This window comes from Triturus cristatus, chromosome 10, assembly GCF_964204655.1.
Source record: "Triturus cristatus chromosome 10, aTriCri1.1, whole genome shotgun sequence".
Lineage (NCBI taxonomy): Eukaryota > Metazoa > Chordata > Amphibia > Caudata > Salamandridae > Triturus > Triturus cristatus.
The window spans coordinates 650,476,736-650,489,409 of record NC_140593.1 but is presented as its reverse complement, the minus strand read 5'-3'; the positions used below and the strand labels follow the sequence as shown (position 1 = coordinate 650,489,409).

The 12,674-nt window shown below is 47.4% G+C and overlaps 1 pseudogene; it reads left to right on the top strand.

The window, feature by feature from the left end:
- Positions 1-10,520: 10,520 nt before the first annotated feature.
- On the top strand, positions 10,521-12,270 carry LOC146789851 (uncharacterized; annotated as a pseudogene).
- The last annotated feature ends 404 nt before the right edge of the window (positions 12,271-12,674 follow it).

The following is a 12,674-nucleotide window of genomic DNA, read 5'->3' as shown; positions in this document are numbered from 1 at the left end:
TCAAAGAAGGAAGAGACATTCACAATCTGCTTTTCCGCAGGGAAAACCACTGGATCAAACTGTTGAACTCAATGAAGCCTAACGGACTCAATGATCGCATGGAATTTTTGTGTTACTTGTGATCGCTTCAGTTTCTATGTTATCACATTTGTTTGCAAACTTTGTTTTGATCTTTATGCATTCACTCAATTTTTCCAAAGTCATTTTTCCACCATTTTACTTCTAACTGTAACAATAACCATAACTGTCATTGTTTGTTGATTTTTGCAAATTTTGCCACTTCAACATGGCGCTCGTACTTGTTCGTTTTCCACTAGTCCTCTTTCTCTATCTATTAAGCACGTCATTAAAAACACCTTAGAAGCGCGCTTCTGCGTTCACGTCCATGTCAACCACGAGATATTCGGAGCACCATGAAAGCACTTAGCGTTTCGTAAGTTTTCTTACCCTTTTGTTTCAGCTCGCTATATTTAATTTCAATATCACGCCACTTGTTAACTTAACAGCGCACTGGTATTGGTCGCGCTCGAGCACTAACTACGTTGTTTAGGTACACTTGAATTGGCACCGCCTGTTTGCACTTGACTTTCTTTTCCTGTTCTTTATTTTTTTTACCGACCTTGAACTTAATTCATGACCACGATTACATTCTTGAGCACTTTTCTATTCACCATGATTTATTAGTGCACCCGTTTATAATCAGCTTCTATATCCGTACAGCTTCGTAGTCACGATCTCACAGCCTTTGATTCACTGCCGTTTCGTCATTTCTTACTGTGCATACTTAACCAACTTTATTAAATTACATGTACTAGAACATCTTTACCGCCTTTGTACAATGAAAGCTATTTTCTTTTCGTATGACTTCCTGACTCTAGCGTTTTGTTATTCCTTATAGATATGTCCCCTGACGAAGGTCCGTTCGGAACCGAAATGCATTGGGCTAATTTTCGAAATGTTTAACGATTGGATGTAAATGGAAGATTACTCATTGATATGATCTACTAAATATCGATTGAAAGATTCAACTAAAGTCTCGTTGCATCTCATTTCTTTCAAACTTCATGAACATTAAATGTTATAACCTCATCAACCCCGGTTTATAGGGGCTTCTAGCTGTGCACAGGGGGACGTCTCCTAACTCCAGGATACGCTTTATTTGGTTCATAAGTTAAGTTAGGACAGTGCTTGAGTTACCTTTTAAAGTTGTCATTTTGCACTGTGTTCATAATGGCCAATGGAGACTGCAGGGAGTTAGACATGAATGAAACGTTCCACAAAGTATTTAGAATCCATTTTGTATTATGCGCTCGCTATCCAACGAGTCTCAGTGGAACTCGCTTTCATAGTAAATGCTTGACATTGCACTATTTTGTTAATTTACTTTCTCCGATCTGTAGTTGCAGGCAGGGTTTTCACTTCACAGCTAACACACACAGCATTTGTTTCCTGCCCATGCACTCCCCCCTCCCTTCACGTTCGCAGATGTATCTCATCCACGGGCTGAATTAGACTCGGAGACAGCTTTATTGTCCCTGCTTGTTTCAACAAAATGGGTCCTTCCCCTTTGGTCTCTGTGTTTCTCCCATGATCTAATGTAAGAAACCTTTCTCACCACTTATCGATGGCACACACAGCGCTGTTGAGGGTTCATTAAATAACAAAAGGTGAAGGGGTTATTCAGTTCAGCGTCTGCATCCCGCATGCAAGAGCCAGAGTCCGGACAAAAAGGATACAAGAAGAAACAAGCATTGGCATAGGCAATAGGTCTCGCCTTTGGGACCTTATAAGTGTTTAGCCATGCAACAGTTGATGTTGTTGCACCAAGGATATTGTACTGCATAACTAAATGCTTATAAGGTTCCAAAGGCGAGAACTATTGGCTATGCCAATGCTTGTTTAAAAATTGTGATCATCTCTGCCATTTTACAGGAGGGTGGAATCGCCATGCCTAATAAAATGGCTTTGGACAAAAGGTAAATGTATGATCCCCAAACTTCTGCATTAGCCATGTATAGGTCATTGGGTAACTTATGACCATGGAGCTCTTGCTGCCAAAAAGGAGTTCATAGCTGTCATTATTTAATTTAGCCCAAAGTACTGGAATCACTACACTTTTTTTTTAACTTTGTCATTTTGTCTTATAACAGAAGAAACCATAGCATCATCTTGATACAGACTTGTACAGTACCACATGCTATCATAAAACATTTACACATCCGAAGTTAGACGCATAAGAAAGTAAGTAAATCACCTCATTTACATGTACGCATGATACAATCTTAGCCCAGTAAGGCGTTAAAAAAATATACATTTGTTTATACCCCACGGTATACAGACCCACCGGGGACTATAAAGGGCCGTTAGCAAGGAGGAGGAACGGGGAAAGAGAGAGTGTGGTTCAGCGCCTCGCAGATGTTGCCATACCAGCTCAGCATACAGTGTACATAGTAGGGGGCCATGCAAGTCCTTGCTGTATCACCCTTCAGGGATTCGCCCTCCTGGCTGAAAGCCGAGGGGGGTCCCTCAGTATCCTCACTGTGTGCCTGCAGGTATGTAACCAGTGGCTCCCAAATGTCCCTGGGGCGGGAGGTAGTCGGTAATAATTCTGCATACGCTGTCAATTAGCCTTTGTCGTATATTAGGTCCTGCACCAGTCATTGACTTTGGGAGATCGCCCCTGCCCCACCTGCAGGTCACTCTCCGCTTGGCCAGAAGTAGCCTCATGGCAGTGAACTTTCTACTCTTCTTAGGGATGTCTGCCGTGTAGCCTAGCAGAGTAAGCAAAGGAGAGGTTGGAAAAGAAACCGCAACCATCTCGGACAGTGCTCCAAGGACCTCTCACCAATACTCCAGGACACGAGGGCATGCCCATGCCAGGTGTAAGAAATCGGCCCCCTCCTGGTGACCGCGTAGACAGCTATCTACCTTTTGCTATTTGTATTTGTGGAGCAATGTGGCTGTGTACTAGAGTCTATGTAAAAATGTAAAGTGTATAATACGTAGCCTACTACTAGCTGTGATTTCCGCTGTCTGTGCACAGTAAAATTCCCATTTCTTGTCTGTCGTGGAGACACCCAGGTCATGGTCCCAAGCAGCCCTGGTGCCCGGTTGGGCATATGGTCTCTCCAGAAGGGCAGCGCGGTAAATGCGGGACACCGCATGGGATGGCCCGGACATTTTGAGTGTGGTGTGTAGGACTGCCAGTGTGTCAGGTTCCTGTGGGAAGCAAGATGTGTTAACGCGCATTGCGTGTTTCAATCTAATGTAGAGGAACATCTCCAGGGGGGTGATGTCCTCCCCAGTCAGTACCTCTGCCTGACTTTTAAATAGGCCTTCGTGATATAGGTCACCCCAAGTGTGGAGACCCCGTTTACGCATCATATCCCGGCAAATTGCTTCTTGTGTTACAGGGTCATACAGGAGGTGCGATAAGGGCATGAGGGGGGAGTAGAGGATAGTCTTACCCATCGTCTTGGTTAGGCGCTTCCAAGCAGTGTTGGTGCAGGAAACTGTGTGGCATGTTACCTTTTCACCTGGAACTCGCGACCCCAGTAAGGACGTCAGTGGTGTGGATGACATATAGCCCTGCTCAATTGCCAAGTGTGGCATGAAGGGTGTTGGATGAAGCCAATATGTTGCATAGTGGGCTTGCGCGCTGAGATAGTAGAGTTTCATGTCTGGAGCTTCGAACCCTCCCCTAGAGAATGGCAAGATCATGACTCCCAGCTTAGTCGAGATTGCTTCCCACCCCAGGCCAGCCTAATGAGCAGGGAGCGGAGGGTGTTAAAAAAATGGCGTCCTGGATAGTAAGGGATATTAATGAAAAGATAGAGGAGCTTAGGGAGGATGTTCATTTGCATCAGAGCCACCCTACCGGCCAGGGAGAGCGACCCATCGGTCTATCCATGTGCCAATTTGTTCGATCGCAGTGCCGTAATTCACACGGATGGTCTCCTCCGGCGTCCTGGCGATGTTAATGCCCAGGTATTTAAGTTCATCATTGCACCAACTTAGTGGGTAGTCAGGTGTGAAGCTAGGGGTATTAGGGGTAAGCAGGAACATTTGTGACTTGCTCCAATTTAGTTGTATCCCCGATATGCGGCCAAATCGGATAAATTCCCTCAGGATGGGATTAAGGCTAACGCTAGGCTCGCAGAGGTACAGGGTGATATCATCAGCGTAGAGAGATATTAAGATTTGGCGAGATGTGTGGATTATAGCATGCTCCTTTTGATGTTGCCTGATCTTGGCGGCCAAGGGCTCAATAGCCAAGGCAAAGAGAAGTGGGGAGAGCGGGCAGCCTTGACGGGTGCCGCGCTTGATGGGGATAGGATCCGAGTACAGCCCATTAATCTGGACCACCGCCTCCGGTTTGGTGTACAGCAGTTGGATCCAGGCCAGGAATGGACGGGGGAAGCCCATTCGCCCCAGGATTGCATGTATATAGTCCCATTCCAGGGAATCGAATGCCTTTGTGGCATCTAAGAAAACCCCAACAGCTGAGCTGTCTGGATCGATGTCATGGAGTAATGCGAAGATAGTTCATAAATTGTGGGAGGTGGCCCTACCTGGGACAAACCCCGCCTGATCTGGCAGGACCAGCCCCTCCATAAGTAGGGAGAGACGATTGGCTATTACCTTGGCCAGTATTTTTCATGTCGCAAATGATGAGAGATAAGGGCCGGTAGGCTTCGCATTTATTGGCTTCCTTTCCCAGCTTCAGTAGGGAAATGATTAGGGCCTGCCGCATGGATAAGGGAAGGCGCCCAGCGTCCCGGGCATCTTCGAATACTTGTTTGAGGATAGGCACCAAATGATCGCTGTAGCATTTATAAAACTCAGCGTGGAGGCCATCAGGCCCTGGAGTTATACCGCATCCCAACCCCCTTATGGCAGCCCGAATCTCATCTTCCTCGATATCTAAGGACAGGAACTCTCTGCGGGAAGTCACTGATCCACGCTAGGACTGTGTCCTCAAAATATGTGGCTATGTCCGGTGGCATCCGGTCTGCTGTGTGGTAGAGTGCACCATAATATTTAGTGAAGGTAGCCAGTATTTCCTGCGTGTCTACGTCCATCGTCATCGATAATCTCCAGAATTTGGTTAGTGAATCTGGGAACCCTGCTAGCTTCGGCCAGCGCCCTGCCGGGGAGCTTACCCTCGCCAAATGATCTGGCATTATAATACTTTGAACAGAATTTTGCCTCGCGCTCAGCCTCCTCTGCGTACTCCGCCAGTAGTTCTTTAAGGCGAGATGGTGGCGGAGCAACCGGCGAGGCCGCAATCTGCATCTCTATTTGTTTGATGTCTAGTTCTAGTTTATGCAGCGTGCGTCTAAGGGACCTTAAAACTCTATCACTCTTTGCAACGCACAGACCCCGAGCTGTGACTTTAAAGCTCTCCCATACACAGGCCAGGGTGGGGACGCTATCAACATTACAAGGGAATAAGTCCACTATTTCCTGGCGCATTTCCTCACGAAAGGCATTGTCTGGTAGGGTCGTGGGTAAAAGGCGCCAGGAGCGGTAAGGGGAGTCCCTGCTCGGCGGTTCCAACTTCATGAGGACCGGAGAGTGATCCGATAGGGTGCAGGCTAGTTGCGTTGTTTCCTTAAGCCACGTGTTTAGCCCAACCAACAGTAGCCAGTAATCTAGCCGGGACCAGCTATTGTGTACAGACGAAAAGAAGGTACCCTCCCTTCGTGTTGGGTGCAGAGAGCGCCAGGAATCGAAGAGGCGATGGTCAGCCATCAAGACCGAGAGGTGTTTGGTGTCCTGTGGGTGAGAGGGCAGGTGTGGCTGGGAGCTGTCCAACACCAGCTCCATCGCCAGATTGAAGTCTCCACCCCATATAAAGAATGTGACTGGAATCACTATACTTAGTATATTCCTGCTCCAAGGGTTGATCTGAAACTTCCTGAACTTGGCCACTACTACCCATGTAGAGGTTACTAAAGTGAGTTACCCAGTGATGGTGTTGTATGCAGAATTCAAAATGTATTTTAGTTCCCCTAGTACACACTGCAGCAGTTTTCCAAAAAGCTTTATTATCTTTGGTTGACAGTGTGTCATGTTGGCTTACCCACAGTGAACTCTCCCATTCTCTTATTGCCTTCGTCAGAGCAATGTTGTACTGAGAGCTCCACTACTACCCTCGTCAGCCTGTACATCTCACCTCGCACTTCCTCAAAGTACCGCCATAGCTGTGCACAATTCCAAGCCATGTGGCAGAAGTCCACGGGCCCTACACCACATCGTGAGCAAGCCAACGAGCACGCAGGAAACACTCTGTGAAGTCGGGCCGGGGTTAGATAGGCCTGATAAAGGAGGTAAAACTGCACTAACTTAAAACGGGCACATCAGGCACCTGTGATCGCGCCTTGCGCCATTCACTGTCTGTCAGTGGAGCACCCACCACCCTGTCTCACATCGAGCACCGTTACCCTGTGCGCCTTCAATGGGAGGTGCACTCTAGAGATGATGCCCCTATCATCACCAGAGTACATGGGATCTCCAGGGCTCATCGGAAAGGTAGGCCATATCCCATGAACTGTGTCGGAAATGCTGGCACATTGCAGGAACTGTCTATCGTCCACCCTATAATGGGTCCCCATCTCTGCTAATGACATGAAAGTACTATTCATATACAGATCACCCGCCGTCTCACAGCTTCCCGCAACCCAGCCTTCAACGTTCATTGACTCACAGATATGCATGAAGGGTTGCAGCCATCAGATCGGAAGAAGCAGATTATATGGCTTTCTTCTAATGACCCTACGAACCGCCATATCCAACGCTCCCACCCCATCTGCCACGCAAAAAGAAGTGTGCAGTGGCCAATCCCTGCCACATATCAGCAACTGAGGGAGCAGTACTGTACCACCAGACCCTGACATCTATCTCTGCTCCCAGTTATTTTCAGTATCGCACCTCATCGCCGCATACTGCAGAAGACTTGCCAGATAGTACAAATGCAGATTAGGAAGCCCCAGTCGACCCTCCCCCAGATCCAGCTTTAACACGTCTAGGTGCACCCTGCACCTTTTACCCGCCCATACCAAATCCCTAGTAACTTATCAAGTTGTTTGAACATGGCTACAGGGAGTGTGCAGAAAGGATTCTGCATCATATAGAGGCAGCGGAGGAGGAGAACCATCTTGCAGAGGACCACCCTGCCCGTGATTGAAAAAGGCAGCGTGGTCCAAATTTGGATGTAACGCTTCAGGTCTTCCAGGATTTTCCCTGTTTAGAACACTCTCGAGGCGACTTTTATGGGTGATCTGAAGTGCCACTGCAGCCGCATGAGGAATGGGATTGACACCACTGGATCCTCAGATACACCAATGTGTTGTCCGCATACAGTAAAAAAAATGTGCCGACGGCCACCAACCAGAACTCCCCAATCCGCCAGACTATCTCTGAGATCAATCGCAAGCTGCTCCTTCGCAAGGGCAAACAGCAATGGAGACCGGGGGCAGCCCTGTCATCTGCCTCTCTGTATATCAAAAGCCTCAGATACCTCGCCCCCCAATCGCACTCTCGCCATAGGCAAAGTATAAAGCAGGCGTACCCACTACATATATTTGTCTCGCAGGCCCATGTGTGCCAGTACTTCCCAGAGGCCTTTACTGTATTCAATAATGCCAATGCGGTTTTAAAGCAGATCTGTGTTTCGTGCATCACGTGAGATAACAGTCGAAGGGTCATATGTGAACCCCTCCCTAGCACGCAGCCACACTGATCGTCACCCACCAAATGTGTGGTAACCCTCCCTCACTGTAACACCAGGACTTTTGCAAGTAATTTTACGTCCACATTCAGCATGGACAGGGGTCTATAGGACCCTGGATCCACTGGGTCCTTTCCCGGTTAGGGGAGCATGAGTATAATTGCTTCTCGCATACGCATTGGCAGTTCACCCCAGTCACAAGTTTCCAAAAGAGTTTCCAGCAATGTCTGCAGCAGGGTGGAGGCATGAGCCGAATAGCACTCAACAGAGAGCCCATCTGGTCCTGGAATTCCCCCCTGACCATTTCCCAAAGAACCACCTTCAGTTTGTCCAGTGTCAGAGCCCCACCCCGACCCTCCACCTGTGCTGTTAGCAGCTGCAGAAGCCCCTCCTTGTACTGGGGCAGTATATATACCTGCCAGGTGAGCTTGCAACGGTCTCATCACTGTGGTCTGGTCCATAGCCATCTGGGGCTCTGAGAGCCAATATTGTGGGAGGAGGTAATTCCCTCCTGAGCAACCATGCAAGCATGCGTCGCGACCTATCCCCCTCCCTATGCAGTTGGTGGCAGTAGCCTAGTCTATCGCAGATTGTTGCCACAGCTCTGTGCGCCTCGGTCAATGGCACCTCACGCCCCTGCATTCCTCTCTGCAGTGTGACAAATCGCAGCTCCTTCTCCCCTAGTTCCCGCTCCAACTTCTTCCTAATGCCATACACTTTTCCCATACTCCCCCCCCCTTAATGACCACCTTCTGTGCCTCTCATTCTGTCCCGCGCATGTGGGGTGTACACCAGTTAGCCTAAAAAACTAAAACAGCACCTCCTGCATATCTATGGCCTACTCAGGATTCCCTAAGGACTCAGGCCTACATCTCCATAGTAGAACAGCTGGGCGTCGCCCCACACCCCGCATTCCAAGAGAAGGGGCACATATTCGGAGAGGAGACCCACCTGATACAATACCCCTACAATGTCCAGCACTCCTTCACCTGCAACAAGGAATCTATCCAGCCTGCTATGAGTGCCATGTGTTGGAGAGTAACAAGAATATTCCTGCACGAAGGGGTGAAGTTCCTGCCACACATCCACAAACTGCAGTTGATGCATAACCTCTCGCAGCTCAGCCACTGTGTGAGGCTTATTACTCTGATACTGGTGGTGTCTATCCAATAAGCCGTCCAACACACAGTTGAAATCCCCTGCACATATAATCGGGGTGCCCAAGCAGGGCATCCCCCAAAGCCCAAACAAATTCACCATCAATATTCGGTGTATACACATTCACTAGGCACACCTCATGCCCATCTAGGAGGTCAAGCAACAGGATGTTCGCCCCTCAACATCTGCAATCTGCTCCCTCAACTGAAAGGGAACTCCCAGCGCCACCCAAACGGACACCCCCCAGGCAAACGACAAATAGATAGCAGAGTAAAGTTGCTGATGCCATTTTTTACCAAGTTTTTAGGCTTCTTACTCCATGAGGCGTGTCTCCTGAAGGAACACAATGTTAACCCTCTGCTGTCTAAGGTAAGTGTGGGTCCGGTATCTCTTAACAAAGGAAGTGAGCCCTCACACATTCCAAGACAGCATTCGTACTGCATTCGTCACCACATATCAACTCTGTGTGCACCTTCCCACCACCCCCACATCCCCCACGCATTCCCAACATGTGTTGCTGCAAATAATCAATGAAAGAATATGAAAAGAAAACCAGAGAAACAACCTGTCCCCCCACCCGGTTAAACACCCCACAACTCAATTTGTGCCTACCCAGTCATCACAACCAACCTTCCCTACCATTTCCACCCCACCACCAGAATGTTGGAGTCCAGCGGGACCTGTCACGGACGGTTCCTTATGTAGCACACTAAGAGAGCAGACCACGAAGGGAAGAAGAGAACACCTCACTCCCCAATCGCCCTCCTCCCCTTGTGTGTCGCAGCGTCTCACCTCCCCAGACTCCGAGTATCTGTACTGGACAATGTACAATATATGTAAGTGACCACTGTGTCAACAATTAGCTGAAAAACAGACAGTATTAGAAGAGAAAGGAAAAGTGAAAAGAAAAAGTAGCAGGAAAGAGAAGGACCCTAGCAAGGAGTGTGGCAACAGTGAAGCATATCCAAGCCCTTTCAACAGTGGCCACCCCGTGCATCCGTTCCAACACATTGTAGCGCTAAATGAAAGAACCAATATTTTCATGCAAGGAAAGAAGAGTTCCGCACCCAACCCATCACAGGTACAAATTAAAGCTGAGAGTACCACAGGGAGTAACAGTGTAGTCAAAGTTGGTATAAACAGCCTTCGTTAGGTAGAGTGCATATCTTGCCAAACAGTGGTGGTGAGAACCCTTGCCCACTAGCCCAGCCACCACTTTGTCTCTACAGCTCTCAAATCTCTGCAGTGTCCAGTGGTGAAAGCCCGGCCTCCTTGTGTATCTCCGAACACCCCAGGATAAGATCACAATTTGACTCCTCATCAAATTGTGACAGGCAGAACAATAACAAGGCATAAGTTAGAGATAGTTAACCTGAAGTTGTAAAAACAGAAATGAACGTATTTTTGTCTGAGTTAACACATATTGCAAAGTTCTTCTCTAACCAGGTCATACGTACAGCTGAAAAAAGGCACAAGCACCTCCTGTAGATGACCGACAGATGCCATTGCCATTGGGAACATTAGTTTACATCAGCAACTTTGGGCACCAGTGGAAGGGTAGCAGATTTAATGGACCCTTCTCTGTGACTGAAAGCACGATTTCAGCGGTGCAAGTTCAAGGCTACAAACCATGGATTCATCTGACAGATATCTGCCAAGCCCCGACCATGCCATCCATCCCTTCGGACACCGAGCAGGAAAAAGATGGGGATAACAGGAGAAGCAACCAGAGTAAAGCCCCCCTCATTTGTTTTAACAATAGTCAATACTGCTTCGTTTTCCTTCTCGGCGCATTACTACTACTATTCTTAGCCCTAGTGCATTTTTATTCCTTTGAGCCTACATCAACTATTACACGCATGCGCAGAACTGTTGATAATTATATCGACCATCTTCCTCTCTATACCGCTTTATTTGAGAATATGTGGTACCATCACATGCATAGGATAGGCACATCCACATCCAACACCAGCTTTCATGTATGCTCCCTCAACCCCGTGTTGCTGGAGTGGATAGATTGCATCTTACTAAAGAAGTATTCCTCTTTTGATGCAGAATAAAAGCACAGCTACAATCAACTCATGTTAGCCCTGTAACTTTACGTGTTAATATAACTAGATTTGACACCACCCCTTAAGTCCTACAAGTTCTGACAGAAAAACAAGAGATAATGGAAGAGATATCAAGAATTAAGTAGGCACAGCAATAGAGGGCGCACACAGAGTGGGAAAAAATGGTAATATGCAGAGGCATTTTTGGAAGAGTCTCGTCCGAATGTAAGTAACTATTTAGCTAAGGCTCTACCCCCTGATCGTGCAAGCAGACCTGGTCTTAACATTACAGAATCAGTATTTGCCCATGGCAAATGGCACACTGGAATCAAGTTCACATGTACAGCAATAAAATTTGGGATGGTACCAAGACAAACGGTCACCTAAGATTTGATAAGATAATAGTCCAGTGTCTTGAAATATGGGATGCAAACATACAGAGATATACATGGACAGGAATTACCACGCACCCTAGAATCGCAATGAAATTAATTGTTCTCCTTTTCAGAGGAAATGGGACAGTAATTCAACTTTAAGAATGACCACCAACAATGCCGATATGCAGGGCGGCACCACCAGCCTGATTGATCACTAATGGATGTGTGGGGCCCAGCTTCATATGCAACTACCCCCAAACTGGAATGGCCTCTGCTCCCTTGTGACTCTACACACTCCCTCCCTGGTGATACCAGGTGTGAACATCTCCCACTTACATGATCTTCCTATGGGCCATTCAACGACCTTGCTTCATCAGCACCGGACAAAATGAACTGTTGAATACTATGGTACAACAGTTTGGAAAGAAGTCCCACAGGAATGCAGACTATTCGACGATGCCCAGTTCTTTTTTAAAAGCATCCTACTGTTTGTTCGGGCAAAAGCAACTACTCGCTGGCTGCAAGTGACACGCTGGGAATTAATTAAGACAATCGATGCAACTGAAGATGGATTCAATGCTATCAAGGAAGAACTGCGAGTCTTAGACTGATGGCAATCGAGCACAGATATGTACTGGACTTGATGAGAGCCATGTAAGGAGTGGTGTGTAAGAAGATTGGGTCGGCCTGCTGTACTTATGACCAGGCCAACGATGCGGACAATGGGACATTGACTGGGGCCATTCAGACATTGCATAACCTACACAATAAAATGGTTGATAAAGGGGGTGCCCCTGACGGGTGGTTTGAAGGCTGGTTTGAACAAGCACCGTCCTGGATGTCGGGGATGTTTAAGGCTGTGTTGCCTTTTATAGTGATATTGCTATTGACGTGTCTTATTTTTCAGGTAATAATAACATGTTGTAAAAGGATGACAACCAAAATGGGATAAGCCTTTTTGGTTAGGAAAAGTGTTACAGATGTCAAGGGATAGAGTAGTGAGCATAAGGTGCTCCCCCCTAGTAGATGGGAAAGTGGGAAAAATAGTTGAAAAACAGACAGTATTAGAAGAGAAAGGAAAAGTGAAAAGAAAAAGTAGCAGGAAAGAGAAGGACCCTAGCAAGGAGTGTGGCAACAGTGTAGCATATTCAAGCCCTTTCAACAGTGGCCACCCCGTGCATCTGTCCCAACACATTGGAGCGCTAAATGAAAGAACCAATATTTTCATGCAAGGAAAGAAGAGTTCCGCACCCAACCCATCACAGGTACAAATTAAAGCTGAGGGTACCACAGGGAGTAACAGTGTAGTCAAAGTTGGTATAAACAGCCTTCGTTAGGTAGAGTGCATATCTTGCC